Source organism: Lytechinus variegatus, chromosome 8 (assembly GCF_018143015.1).
Source record: "Lytechinus variegatus isolate NC3 chromosome 8, Lvar_3.0, whole genome shotgun sequence".
Taxonomy (NCBI): Eukaryota; Metazoa; Echinodermata; class Echinoidea; order Temnopleuroida; family Toxopneustidae; genus Lytechinus; species Lytechinus variegatus.
Genome location: NC_054747.1, coordinates 28,000,535 through 28,017,066, shown reverse-complemented (window position 1 = coordinate 28,017,066; position 16,532 = coordinate 28,000,535).

The window sequence follows — 16,532 nt, the reverse complement described above, 5'->3', positions numbered from 1 at the left end:
ATTAGTTCCTACGTTTTGCAAGTTTAGGCCCATTCGTAAGTATGCTATGCATGCCACGATTATCTTCTAAGGCAGAGCATTGATCGAAAACTGTCCCGAGCTGCTCGGCGATAGGCTACATTGGTCCTAGCAAACACGAAAGCATTGCTCCAGGAATTTACCAGAGATAACAAAAATAGAAGGACGCTTAGTGTTCTTGGAGTTTTATAATCATCTGTTGTAATCGCGATGAAGATCTGTGCAATGACTGGTATCCAAGAAATCAAATTCACAACGCTAATGATCAAGACACTTTTGACCCCTTTGAGATTAGCCCTACGAGGTCCTACACCATTGACATCAATCCCACGAGGAACGGCTTGGGCGGCAATGGCTCGAGCTTGCCGAGTAGCTATAACCATTGTTTTCATACTCAATATTATACCAGTGAATATTGGTACGAGACACATAGCAAATAATGAGCCAATGATTGCTATGTCCGAAGAGGTAAAATTTTTACTCGATAAGGTCTTATTGTTGCAAGTGTTGGTTATGGTAGAAACAATGTAGACAGGTGATCCAGGAACTAAGCCTAGAATTAGAAAGAGTATGGGGAGGCATGTCGCTAAACCGAAACAAAATGAGGCAGAACGCATGTTCACGATCGACGGATAACGTAGTGGTTTGGCTATCGCGATGTATCGGTCGACATTGAGACATGAAATTGTAATGGCAGATAATAGAAGCCCAAAATAAAATATCAGGACCAGGGCACGGTCGAGCTCCCCTGAAGGAGGACATCCATTTCCAATGATCTCTCGAATTTGAAACATGCATCCTGATAGCCCGCTTATTAGGTCTAATACTCCAATACACCGGTAGAGAAATCGTGGGACATCTTCAAAAATACTCCAGTGTTTGTGAATGACAACTAGAGAACAGATATTTGTCGATAAGACGAGAAAACCGGTAAAAACGAATACGAAGCATATAAAGATTTCGATGACGAGCATTATTAATGGTTGTCAGTTGACGAAAGGTTTGGAATAATTTGGCATACTAACAGGTCGGAAAATCGGTGGCCTTATATGCTCAAATTCACAGTCTGTATTGTCTGTATAATCTGTATTGACTTAATGCTTTGAGATAGTTTCGAGATCCTCTTCAAATGATATACTAATTAGGGGAATATCAAGCGAAGGACTCCAAATGGAAACTCTACATTATTACAGGAAGCACTTAGCGCATCATTTTAGGGGCACGTTGCCGAAAGATTTGCAATGAAATGCAACCCTGCAAAATCAAAGCCAACTTGATTTTTCACCTATGAGAATCATCAATTCTAGACATGTGATCAATTCCTCGAATTTCATTTAAACACAACCCTTTCTGTAATGGGCATATCAACTATTTTGACAAGTTTATTACGACTACTGTGACAGGTTACCGCTTCAATATCTGTTTTTGGAATGAAAACAGGTCGTCAAAGCATTTACGGCGAATGTTTCAAATATTGATTGCTTTAAGTGCTCACAACATGAACGGAAGATATCAGGATTATAACGGGGATATGTGCCGTATTTGGAAAATTTTGTGCTTGAATACCACTTAAGATTAATTGCCAGGATTATATCTATATGGTCATCAGGAAACATACTTTGGCGATTCTTGATAACGGAATAATGGCATCGACATAAACACGCTAATTGTGATCTACAGACATTTCCTCAACTAATTATGCCAGCGTTATCGGCCCAATAACGTGTGCAATCGAAACATTTCATTTGATATATTTCCACATAAATTTTAAGTAAATAAAGTCGGATTAATTAATACCAATAAATACAATATAACACTTAGCAATCATCATAGTTGAAATAAATATCTAAATAGGAATAAATATTCTATAACCCAAAAATATTACATCAATTAAAGAACCTTGTGATTTATATTTTTTTTAGAAAATATAGAGGCCAATCACGAAAGCAACTCTAATATTTCGTGGGCTACTCATAGAGCAACATCTTCTCAACATCTAGAATTATAATCTATATGAACTTCTTATCAAGATATCATAACAACAACGTTGTGTCATCATTGATTTTCTCCAGAACCCCGCAGCAAACCAGTTTCCAACGTGTTGACATAATCGTCTAATGTCCATTAACTGTGTATCTTTCAAGCTTAATACCTTCAAAGCTTTGCTTCGGACTTGTGGGTTGTCCATCAAATATTAGTCAATGGTCACAATATGACGTATCATTGATGCTTATTGTCGAACATTTTTCCATTAAACCAGATTCCAAAGATGTGTCGTCGTCACCTGTTCATTTGAGTAGATTCCGATTTTGTTCCAATGATGACAAAACCTCCCCCAACGTCTAAAGAGTTGAGTTTTGAGTTTTCCATACTGATTGAACGTTCATGAGCTTGTTATCTGTGACATCGGCTGTAGTCCTGCAGGTATATCAAAAAGAAAGGTCTTCGGTCTAGTTCTTCATTATTCTATTCCCACAATTTCGAAATTGCGACCCAATCGTTAAGCCTACCATAGACCCTAATTATCTTTTAGAGCAGAATAATGATCGAAAGCTGTCCCGAGCCGCTCGGCGATAGGCTGCATTGGTCTGAGCAAACACGAAAGCATTGCTCCAGGAATTCACAAGTGATAAGAAATATAGTAAAAAGCTTAGGATCTTTGGAATTTCGTATTCATTCGTCGCAATCTCAACGAACGTGTATGCAATGGCTGGTACCCAAGAAATAAAATTCACAATGCTGATGATCAAGACAGTCTTGACCCCTTTGAGTTTAGATCTACGAGGTCCTACACCATCGTCACCAATCCCACGAGGAACGGCTTGGGCGGCAATGGCTCGAGCTTGCCGAGTAGCTATAACCATTGTTTTCATACTCAATGTTATACCAGTGAATATTGGTACGAGAGACAGGGAATAGAATGAGGTGCATATTGCTATGTCCGAAGAGGTAAATTTTACACTCGACAAGGTCTCATTGTTGCAAGTGCTGGCTCGGATAGACATCGTGTAGACAGGCGTTCCAGGAACGAAGCCTATGATTAGAAAGAATAAGGGGAAGCATATAGCTAAACCGAAACAAAATGAGGCAGAACGCATGTTGACGATCGACGGATAACGTAGTGGTTTAGCTATGGCGATGTATCGGTCGACATTGAGACAAGAAATTGTAATGGCAGATAATAGAAGCCCAAAATAAAATATCAGGATAAGGGCTCGGCCCAGGTTCCCTGAAAGATGGCAGCCATTTCCAACATTCTTTAGAATTTGATACGTGCATCCTGATAGCCCGCTTAACAGGTCCAATACTCCAATACACCGGTAAAGAAATCGTGGGACATCTTCAAAAATACTCCCATGTTTATGAAGAATAACGAGGGAAAATACATTTGTCGATAAGACGAGAAGACCGGTGAAAACAAATATCAAGCTTGTAAATATATCGATGGCGAGCATGGTTAATAGTTGTCAGTTGACCAAGGTTCGGAGTAAAATTGAGATTTTGGCAGGTCGAAAAATCGGTGGCATGAATGCTATGTTTCACAGTATGTATTGCGTCTATATCTTGATCGACTGAATGCTCCGATATAATTTCGACGTCTTCTCCAGACAACATACTCATTGGGAGAAATATTAAAAGCTAGTCTCTATAAAAGCAGACTATTTATTATTACTGAAAGCACCTAGCATATCATTTGAGGGGCACGTTGCCGAAAGATATGCAATGAAATTCAACTCTGAACAAATCAAACAAGCCTGACTTTCAACCAATCAGAGTCGTAAATTCTAAACTTGTGATCTACATGTATTCTTCGAGTTTCATTAAAACACAAATCGTTCTTCAATAGGCCTCTCAACTAATTTGACAGGTTTATTACGACCGGCATCTGATATGACAGGCTACCGCAGCAATGTCTGTTTTTGAACTGAAAACCAGTTAAATGTCATTGCTTTCAAGTGCTCATAACATTAATGAATGAATATTGGGAGTAATATGTGGACATGTATCGGGGTATGTGTGGCAAGGGCATACTTTGCGCTTAAGAGTGTGAAAACGCATTTTGCGGAAGCCCGATCTAATTGTTACGAAACCGGCGTCTGCCAACAGCTAGCCGCTTGTCAGGATGTCTCCTGCTGACAGGATTTGCCACATTCGTCAATTTCCAAACTTTAAGTCGCAGATCCGTCTGGCAGAGATACACTGCCGCAGCAGTTGACACTTGCACAAGCCTCGATCCTGCCAGTTCCCCGTGGAAAGACATGAGAACGTTCATGTAAATCATTTCGTTCGCATCCAGCTTTATTTTTTTTTGGAGAGTGAATCCAAATAATTCTGCTTCATTTACGTGCAATGCACCCCCGTGGGCGCCGTATATTAACATATTATCGGCAAAGCCGCACGAATGCACAAACTTAAAGGAGAATTATATCTTTTGAACAAGTTAGCTTGTTTAAGAACAGAAAAATCAAAGAAACAGATCAACGAAACTTTGAGAAAAATCGGACAAATAATAAGAAAGTTATGAGCATTTGAATATTGCGATCACTAATGCTATGGAGATCCTCATTTTGACAATACGACAAAGATGTGTGATGTCATTTGTGAACAACTCTCGCCATGCATTACTTTAGTATATATTTCATTTAAACTGCATCTTTTTTCACATCTATCAGGAGAGCATATATTCTTTCTATAGGAGGGCATGTAATACAGATCTTTAAAGAATACATTATAGATAAAGAGTTCGTATCACCACAAGGAAAGCAAAAACATACATTTTGGGGGTATTTTATAGTTCATCAAAGGAAAAGTTATTCACGTGTGACATCACACATCCTTGTCGCATTGCCAATCGGAAGATCTCCATAGCAAAAGTGATGCAATATTCAAATGCTCATAACTTTGTAATTATTTTTTTCTCAAATTTTCTTTGTTCTCATTCTCTGATTTTTCTGTTCCGACACAAGCCTACTTGTACCAAAGGTTTCATTCCCCTTTATACCCCTTTTCCACTACGGCCAGGACAGCGTCAGGACAAGGCGCGGAATGTAATAATTACAATCCGCGACCCTTCCGCAACCTGTCCGGACATTCCTGGGAGTGTCCGCACGCTGTCCTAAACCCTTCCTGGTGATCGGGAAATCAAAATTTGTCCGCATCCAAATTTTGGTCGAGACCAAAATTTGGACGCGGATATTTAATTCCTGACACTTTCGGGAACCTGTCCTGACGATGTCCTGATGATGTCCTGCCCTTCCTAAACCCTTCCGCGTCTTCCGGAAACGATCCGCAATCAGGTCAGCTTCAAGAAGGAAAGAAGAAGCCATGCGGAATGTTTCAGGAACATGCGGATTGGAATAAGAAGGCAAGCGGACAGTTTCAGGAACGTGCGGACAGGAATAAGAAGGCAAGCGGACTGTTTCAGGAACGTTCGGTCTGGAATAGGAAGGCAAGCGGATTGATTCAGGAATGTGTGGATCCAATGCTAATATATGTATGGAACGAGTACACAAGTAGCAAAAGCCATTTGTGGTCAGTGCACTAGATGGGGGGGGGGGGTTAATACAAGACAAGAAAATTACAAAAAAGTAAAGAAGTACGGGGTCAAGGGGCCTAATTAGTATATCACTAAACAAACCTGAGAACCTAATATTTCAAGCAGTGTTTTAAACATATTACGCGAGCGCGAAGCACGAGTTGATTTTTTTTTTTTGGGGGGGGTGGGGTTACAGACTTGAAGGAGGAACATTTCAAGCATTTTCTACTGATCTGAAAAGTGGACTTTTAAAAAGTAATCTGCTCGCATCATTGCCAGCTTAACTATTTCTTGAAATAGTTAAGCTGGCAATGATGCGAGCAGATTATTTTTGTTCTATACTGAACAAAAAAAAGATGTTTCATGCAACGTTTGAATATGAACTAGATTATTTTAAAGTACTCGACTGGAAAGGGGGACCGTGGTCAGAACCACTACACCACGACTCTTTACAAAAAATAGGCCTTCCTGAAAAAAAAGTTGTGCACAGAGCATGTTTCTCATAAACATAGAATATGAGCGCGAAGCGCTCAAACATCAAGGACGAAAAAGAAAAGACGAAAGACCTAAGTATTTTTCGTATAAAATGAACAGCGTGCACAATCATCTTATGATTAAACTATTGAAAGTAAAAAGCGCGAAATGGACCATTAATTTGTACAAATTGACCTAGCTAAAATACTGATGTTCTCCCCGTCTGTAGGTCTGTCAATTTCTTCACTTGTCTTCCTTTTTCCCCCTCTTCTTTGGTTACTCCATTTTTCCTACATGTATTTTTACGCAGTCAATAGGGCGTAGAGATTGCATTCGGCCTCCTGGAATTGCCCATTTACATTTTCTTTCTTAGTCTATTTCAATTGGTACAAGAGGAGGCAAAGGCGATTAGACACTGGATTCACATTTTCGTCCAAAACTTAAAACTGATATTTATAATCTTACACATTCATAATTTCTGTTCATTATCGCAATTTTTTCCCCCTCCTTGAATCTGTTTCACCTTATTTCATTCATCTCCTTTGTTTATTCCTATTTCTTTTGTGCTGTCTGTATAACTCTTTAATACTGGGAGGGGTAAGCCAGCAGCAGGGAGAGGAGGGCCGCATCAGCACGTACGGCACCCCCTTTTTCTTTTCCATCATATAATTTTTTTAAGTTTCCCTTTCCATTTCACTTATTTTTCTTCTGTTTGTACTTTTTTTAAGGGGGAGCAAGACCACCTCACCCCTTGATCCGCATGTGCCTGTTGAATGCAATTTGCATCCTAACTTCCTGTTTTCTTCCTCTTTTGTAATATATGTATTATTTGTAGAAAAATAATAAGAAAGTAATGTTATGAAGAGAGCCCCGATTCTGCTTTGAACATATGCAGTCTTTTTGAAGTTACCTTATTTGAAAAAAATCAAGATCCGAGATAATTTATTGTTGTGTATAAAAATGCACAAAATCTGCTTTTAAAAAGTGAATACTACATTACACCGCTAACACACTTTCCTTTATCCTACATATTTCAACTATCAAATAATGCGAGCGCAAAGCGCGAGCTGAACATTTTTTTACATTCCGACCTAAATACTGGGCATTCTAAGCACCTTTTAAAAGCATGAACAGGAAATGGGTATGACTATACACTTGATGTGAGCGCAAAGCGCGCGAGTCGAAACGAAATTCGACATCTCACGTTTTGTAAATCAGGAAAAGGATGGATAATTGGATAGATGGATAATATTCCTACATTAATAATAATATTTGCTAATCTGATCTGAAACTGGCACAAGATTCGTATCTAAATAAACATGCGTGCATGTGTTTAGATCCAGACCTAGAATCTGGACATTCTAATTACTTTATTTATTATAATATCAATAATAAGAGCGCGATGAGCGAGCTAAAGATATTTGATTTTCCGATATAAAGAAAAATTAAGCGCAGTTACGAATTTGATGTGGATCGCGCTTAATAAATGATGCGAGTGCGAAGCTCAAGTTTATATTTTTATCATTACATATATTTTGAGTTGCGACCGGGACATTTTAATGACATTTTTTGTCTTCATATGACTATGATGACTATTTTCCTAAGCGAGATATGAAACTTGTCGATATTTCATTCTGAAAAAACGGACAATGATTATTAGGAAATCATGGAAATATTATCATATTACTTATTAATCTAATAAGCCGAATGAGGGCGCGAAATTAATATTAAGGTCAGATAACTGGACATTTTGTAATCATGAATAGGATGCATGGGTTCATATATTTTAACAAAAATAATGCGAGCGCAAATTGCTAGCCGAAAATTTTGATAAACTGTCATGAAAGAGGAATTTAAAATAATTTGTTACAACTCATACAGGTAAACATAACTCGCCAATGAAAAGATTTAGCTGATATCTCATAGATTAGGCAATGCGAGCACAAAGAGTGAGCGAAAATTTAACATAGTGACATGAAATCCCCCCCCCCCCCTCATCTTATTTAATTCACTCGTCTTTCTCCTCTTGTTTTCCTCTTTCTTTTTTCTTCTCTTTACCCTTCTGGTTCTTTTCCCTCTCTTTCCATTTTTTTTCTACTTTGCTCGTTCCCCAAATATTGGGAAGGGGGGGGGGCATTTGACATCAAATGCACTCCCCCCCCCCTTCCCAAAAGCGAGGGGACGCGTCGCCCCTGTCTCCCTGGGGTGTCCACCAATGTATGCAATTTGATTTGAAATAAAAGCAAATCCTATTTAGTCTTTGTAGTCGAAGAAAACCCAAATAACACCCCTAAATTCATTTAAAAAATATTTGAACGATAATTTTCATGGAGTATTCGCAAATTGTCCGATTGTCCTAGTCCTTGAATTTACCACTCGTGACGTTGTCCTAAATGTCTCCGGTTCTGTCCTAATACGATCTGCATGCTGTCCGCACCGAACGCCGACAAATTTATTTAGATAATCTTGTCCTAGGACAGTCCCAGGAACGTCCTACGATAATACGCAGACAGTCCTGTACAGTGTTTCATAAAGCTGTTCGTAAGTTAAGAGCGACTTTAAGAACGACTGGTGATCCTTTCTTGTGGTAAATGGTATATACATTGGCGATGGTTAAGCGCATAAGAAAGGTTCACCAGTCGTTCTTAAAGTCGCTCTTATCTTACGAACAGCTTTATGAAACGGCCCCTGTACAGTGTTTCATAAAGCTGTTCGTAAGTTAAGAGCGACTTTAAGAACGACTGGTGATCCTTTCTTGTGGTAAATGGTATATACATTGGCGATGGTTAAGCGCATAAGAAAGGTTCACCAGTCGTTCTTAAAGTCGCTCTTATCTTACGAACAGCTTTATGAAACGGCCCCTGGTCGTGTCCTAGGACAAGATCATTTGCATAATCTTTTACGGAATTTGGTTGCGGACAACATGCCGAAGACAAAAGAAGCTTCCGCAACCCTTCCTGGTCTTGTCCGCGCCCTAGTGGAAAACCGCCTTTAACAAGGACTAGGACAAGCGGACAACTTGCGAATACTCCATGAAAATTATCGTTCATATATTATTTTAATGAATTCAAGGGTGTTATTTGGGATTTTTCGACTACAAAGACTATATAGGATTTCTAAAAATTCAAATCAAATTGTATACATTGGTCATGTTGGTGGAAATCACAGGGGGGCAGGGACGATGCGTCCCCTCCCCATTTTTTGGAACGAGCAAAAAAGAAAAAGTGGAAAGAGAGGAAAAAAAGAACCAGAAGGGAAAAGAGAAGAGAAAATGTAGAGGGAAAAAAAGAGGAGAAAGACGAGTGAATTAAATAAGATGGGGGGAATTTTCATGTCACTATGTTATTTCGCTCACGCTTTGTACTCAAAATATGTGTAATGATAAAAATATAAACTTGAGCTTCGCACTCATGTTCCTTTTTACGAAAAATACTTAGGTCTTTTCGCCTTTTTTTTCGTCCTTGATGTTTCAAAAAAGTAACTTCGCGCTCATATTCTATGTTTATGAGAAACATGTTCTGTGCACGACTTTTTTCAGGAAGGACTATTTGTTTGTAAAGAGTCGTGGTGTAGTGGTTCTGACTCCCGCCTTGTAAACGGAGAGTCGTGTGTTCGATTCCCATCGCGGTCTATAAACCGTATGTATTGCACACCTTGCCACTCTCCGCCCAGGTGCTAAATGGGTACCATTACCATTACAAGTTATTATTATTATTGAATTTGCCAGCGCCATTTTGAGGCTGCGATGAAGCAAGCAATGCTTCCCAGGATGTGGAAATTGTGCACTTTTCATGCAGGATTGAAATGAATCTTGGGGTAAATCGTTTTGCCCCTGCTGTAAATCGTTTTGAGCCGTTCTGCGAAAAGCGATATTTATAAACTTGCTATTATTTATTATTATTATTTATTATTAATGACATCTCATTCATGATCAAACAAAGTGCTTAAAATGCAATAGGAATATAAACTTGAATTTCAATTTGAAATCTATACTTGTATTATTAGTTTTGTTATGATATTTGTCCTATTCGTGAAGTCAAGCGCTGCCTATACGGTCCCTTTTTCAGTCGAGTACATTGAAATAATCTAGTTCACATTAACATATTTTTATGTTCTGTACAGAACAAAATAATCTGCTCGCATCATTGCCAGCTTAACTATTGCTCAATCTAAAAATTCGAATGTTAAATCAACCGTTCAAAGGTTGGAGGAGTGACAACCTTTTCCAAATGTTACATCCAACCTTGTATAAAGCTGAATCCAACATTTCAAGTGTTGGGTAGAACCATTTAATGTGGTAAATGCAACATTTAGAAAATGTTGTCACTCCTCCAACCTTTCAAATGTTAAGTTAACATTTCTTGTTTTTAGAGTGCAAGAAATATTTGAAAAGTCGACTTTCGGATCAGTAGAAAATGCTTGAAATATTCCTCCTTCAAGTCTGTAAACCCCCCCCCCCAAAAAAAAAAAAAATAAATAAATAAACTCTTACTTCGCGCTCGCGTAATATGCTTAAAACACTGCTTGAAATATTAACTTCTCAGGTTTATTAGGCCCCTTGACCCCGTACTTCGTTACCTTTTGTAATTGTCTTGTCTTGTATTATCCCGTTGCCCCATCTATTGCACTGACCACAAATGGCTCTTGCTACTTGTGTACTCGTTCCATACATATTAGCATAGGATTCACGCATTCCTAAATCACTCCGCTTGCCTTCTTATCCCAATCCGCACGTTCCTGAAACATTCCGCACGGCTTCTTCTTTCCTTCTTGAAGCTGACCTGATTGCGGATGGTTTCCGGAAGACGCGGAATGGTTTAGGAAGGGCAGGACATCATCAGGACATCGTCAGGACAGGGTCCCGAAGGTGTCAGGAATTCAATATCCGCGTTCAAATTTTGGTCACGACCAAAATTTGGATACGGACAAATTTCGATTTCCCGATCACCAGGAAGGGTTTATTTAGGACAGCGTGCGGACACTCCCAGGAATGTCCGGACAGGTTGCGGAAGGGTCGCGGATTGCAATTATTACATTCCGCGCGCCTTGTCCTGACGCTGTCCTGGCCCTAGTGGAAAAGGGGTATAAAGTACTTGTGCATTGTTACAGTTCACTTCTGGTACAATCTTCGATAAGTATTATCGTAGCTCTCCGAAATCGGATATGCATGAATGATATATAAAATTGAAGTGTTTATTTTACTCAAGCTAGTGGTAACCAAATATATGTTATAACGAACTATATTTCTGTTGTAATGTCATAGAGAGCTAATAATATCTGTAAACATAGACTATACAGAAATCATAAGTGTAGGGGTTCGGTGAATTAACAAAAAATTGCATATTTTATGAACATGTTGGAGTTGTCATGAAACTTTTTGAATATTAGTTGTCAGAAAATTTGTCTAAATTAATTTTTTTTTTTATTTATGAAAGCGGGTTGATTACCAAAGTTAATTAAGTTATTGTCGCTATTGGAGTCACTTTATTAACTGTTTTTATCGAGTGTTAGTAAATGGATAAATGGGAGGAGTTATTGACAGGTGGGAGAACGGTGTCTATCGGCTCCGCCCATTGCATATATTTCGCCTTGCCTCTCATGGGCCTCACTGTTGCTCTGTATCTTTATCGTTTCGAAATTAAAGGTAAAGATCAGAATTTGAACTTTCCCTCTTGACGATGATTTTTGAAGTGTAATAAAGGAGCAAACGATGGGTGTATGAACAAATGCTGTTGAATTATTTATAGTTATTAATTTATAATTAGGTTTTTTTAACAAGTGCAAAACTAGTTACCAATAATGCGTATATTATTTCCATTTATTTGAATGCAGGATAAAAGAGCACTGTCGATTAAATGCCTTGCTCACGGGCAAAGGTTCCGTGGCCGGAGATCGAACCCCAGACTTTCTACGTACAGCCAGGCGCCTTAGACCAGTCGGCCACGGCACCTCCATGGTTGATGGATGTTCGATTGACTGAAATGACACGGAAGGTGATCCATTGCAGTCTACCGATGATCTGACTGGAGATACCAGAGTCGTGTCAGTCGACGGTTGGTGATGGATGTTAACCAGTCCATCAGCAAGGGTCATAATTAGTCTGGTAGATATGATCGAAATTTTGACATGACCGACAAGTAGGGTATATATGCAATTTGTTTGCTCAAAGTTGTAGTAAAGGGTGTATTCTTCAAGAATCCGGAAGGTGCCACCTGAGGACCCTTGGGAATTTTTTTATATTGATTATTATCTACCTTTTTTCATTCTACATAAAAAACAAAAAGAAATCATGTTTAGTATCAAGTTCAAGCTTATGACAAATCAAACTTAAATCTATGACTCATGTGGAATTTCGGCCATGTACAGTTCATCTAAAAGTAATTATAGGTCATAAAAAGGTCAAATTAGGACACAAAAAGGTAATGCACCTTGGCACTTTAAGACAATTGTTTTGTATCGACATCATGAGCCACATTCATTTCTCACATTTATCTATATTGTAAAATTGTGGCTTTTGTGTTTAAAGAATAAGCATACATGTATGATGTTTGGTGTTAATTTAAATCTTATGAAAATTCAAAATTAAATACCATGACTTTTAAGACTCTTCGAGGTCATTTGGAGGTCATTAAAGGTCGTACAAGGTCGAATTTGGTCACGAATGTACGTTTTTCACATGCTGATGCAGAACATCTCGTGTTGCACTCAACGCAGGTGAGGTGAATGTGTACCGGTAAGATTATTCCTTGAACCCTTAAGCGCTTTTAATATGGCGGCTCATCTACAGCGGGGATAGTACTCTACCAAGTATAAAAGCACAGTTGAATTGATGCAAACAGTAACTGCGCTATATAAATGGATTATATTATTATCATTATTCTATATGTGTGTGTGTGGGTGTGTGTAATGTTTGGGGCCAATAATTTCCACGAATAATGCTTAAGCCATCTCATTGGTCAGGAGTTATGCAAATAAGCCGGGGGTATATGCAAATACGCCGTGGGTCGGCAATATGCAAATGAGACCAAAATTGGCGGGCTCGCTAGTTCCCGTGGGCGGGGGTTGACTGGCTGAGCGGTCCCTCGATCGGGGCCGGGAACGATCGGGTCGGCGTGCACTGCCAGGTAAGGGGGTATTGTGCTGTCGGATGGTCCGCATCCAGAAATCGGGGATGTCGATCCCGCTGTCTCTGTTGAAATTGTTAGGACAAAGACGTATACTAATAGCCTCCTTAATCCTGCGTGTATACCAATGTCTTTCTTTGGCAATGCAATGTACACCCTCCCAATCTGGGTGGTGTTGCTTCTCCCAAGCATGTTCTGCCACCGCGGATGTGTCGGTTCGCTGTAACCGAACATCGCGCTTGTGTTCAGAAATGCGTTCAACTATCGGTCGGGCTGTCTCTCCGATGTAAGACCCGTCACATCCCTGGCAAGGAATGTTGTATACTACGCCATCACGTCTGTGATCAGGGATAGGGTCTTTGGGGCGTACAAGCTGTTTGCGTAAGGTGGTGTCCGAGCGGAAAACCGTTCGGATACCGTGACCTTCTAATCGGCGTTTAAGTTGTTGTGAAAGGCCATCTATGTATGGCAAGACTGTACAAGTCTTGAAAAACTTCTGATCCCTTGATGGTTGTTTTTTCTTGAAAGTATTCTTGATAAAACGGCGTGGGTAGCCGTTACTGTATAAGGCGCCACGTATGTGTGCTCTTTCTTTCGGGGGAGTGTTTCATCAACATTTTTGTCCGACAAGTTGTCAGATCTGACATCTTTCTCTGACTCTGATTGGCTGTGAGGCACTGTTACTATGGTAACTGTCGGATAAAATGGGACTTGTCGGATGAAACGTCCGACAAGTCCTTTCATGAAACGCTCCCCAGGAGTTCAGGCGGGTGAGTTATAATACGTTCTGCTCTGTCGAACAGACATTTAATAAGACCCTTCTTGACCGATTTGTCGTGATGAGAATCATATGGTATGTATTGGTCTGTATGAGTGGGCTTGCGGTAGACAGAGGTGGAAAGTTTCCCGCCCTCGTGTCTTTGGACTAGCGTGTCAAGGAATGCTAATTTCCCTCCTTGTTCAGTCTCCAGAGTGATAAAGAGTTGCAGCGGCACTCGAAAGCTCGTGAACTTGTAAGCTAGTGAACACTTTTTGCGAGAGTGATCACGAATTTCCTAGAAAGCCAGTGAACACTTTTTGCGAGAGTGATCACGAATTTCCTTGTTGACCATAGTAGATTGCGAGACAAATGAATACCCTCTAGCGATTATTTCAATCCGCAATAATGAACCTATTTAGTATTATTGAACGAACATATGGGCGCCCCGCCCTAAAGTTGACTCGAAGATACGAACGATGTAGTAAAAAGATTGCTCGATTTTCCAACCACTTTACCTTTCTTGTGCGTGGCATTAAAGCGTCAGTGGTTCCCAAAGACCTGCGGGTCAAACCTCCTATGAACACCAAAGGAGCAAGAAAGATAGCAGAAACGGCCGCCCTCCGTTTTCTGAAAGAACGCATCTTTCTTACTAGATGCACGATTGATTCGGCAAAGACGGAATACGAAACTTTGAAAGCCGATATCAAAGAGACTATGCAAGCCCAACATAGTACAGACATTCTGAAGGTTAATGAAAATATCTACGCAGATGTTTTCGCTAAATACAAGAAAAGGCAACAGGCTAAATTTGAAAAGTTGATACAACCCAAATCGAAGAAGGTCACCGCCTCATTAGCGAATGAGGATAAATGGGTTGTTAACCTATCCTCGAGACAGATCACCTCCACCGAGGAGCAATTGCTTAAGAAAGGCCTCGCCTTTGCCGTGTCACCCCAAAAAATTGCCCATTACCGAGATAGTAGCTAAGGTCGAAACCGCGGTCAAGTTTATTGACCCAATTTTGGCCGATGCCGCACTTAAAGATGTAGATTCTATTCTACAGAGAGCACGTCTTCCAAAACCGAATACCACAAGAGAGATGCGTGATGCTCTTAAGACACTCAAGAATGATGATAGCATCACAATCCTTCCTGCGGATAAGGGTAGTGCCACAATCATTCTAGATAGTACCTCCTACGAAGACAAAATGACCGAGCTTCTGAGCTCTGGTCCGTATAAAATGCTAAAGAAAGACCCCCACAGATCGAATGTGTCGCAAACTGACCAATACGTTACTGGCACTTAAGAAAGACAAAGTTCTAGATGAGGCTACATACAAAAAGATAAAGCCCACACAGAAACAGCCACCTAGAATATACGGGTTGCCCAAAATACACAAACCCGGGATACCTCTCAGACCAATAGTTTCATGCATAGCTTCTTTTGCCTATAACCTATCAAAGTACCTGGCGGACATCCTGTCCCCTCTCACTAACTGCTCAGAACACACGGTTACCAACTCCAGTGAATTCGCTGAATTCACATCGGAGCAGACAATTAACGAACAAGAATCCATGATCTCTTTTGATGTAGTCTCCCTCTTCACTAACTAACCGTATAGAGGGCGCATGCAGTACTGCCCTGCAACGCATGCAATCCGACCCCACATTACGCAAGCTTGTGTACGCCCCAAAGACCCTATCCCTGATCACAGACGTGATGGCGTAGTATACAACATTCCTTGCCAGGGATGTGACGGGTCTTACATCGGAGAGACAGCCCGACCGATAGTTGAACGCATTTCTGAACACAAGCGCGATGTTCGGTTACAGCGAACCGACACATCCGCGGTGGCAGAACATGCTTGGGAGAAGCAACACCACCCAGATTGGGAGGGTGTACATTGCATTGCCAAAGAAAGACATTGGTATACACGCAGGATTAAGGAGGCTATTAGTATACGTCTTTGTCCTAACAATTTCAACAGAGACAGCGGGATCGACATCCCCGATTTCTGGATGCGGACCATCCGACAGCACAATACCCCCTTACCTGGCAGTGCACGCCGACCCGATCGTTCCCGGCCCCGATCGAGGGACCGCTCAGCCAGTCAACCCCCGCCCACGGGGAACTAGCGAGCCCGCCAATTTTGGTCTCATTTGCATATTGCCGACCCACGGCGTATTTGCATATACCCCGGCTTATTTGCATAACTCCTGACCAATCACACAACGGATCAGTGCCCACCTATTGTTCTCGCGTTTGTGCGTACGGTCTTGGAGGTTAGTATAAATACAGTACGATATCGGACAATCCGTGTCACTTGATAAAGAGTTGCAGCGGCACTCGAAAGCTCGTGAACTTGTAAGCTAGTGAACACTTTTTGCGAGAGTGATCACGAATTTCCTAGAAAGCCAGTGAACACTTTTTGCGAGAGTGATCACGAATTTCCTTGTTGACCATAGTAGATTGCGAGACAAATGAATACCCTCTAGCGATTATTTCAATCCGCAATAATGAACCTATTTAGTATTATTGATATCATTTTAATACACGCATTGGTTGATATAAGACCGTTCACTTTCTCCAGAGAAGATATTTTTACTTAAATTGGCCACAA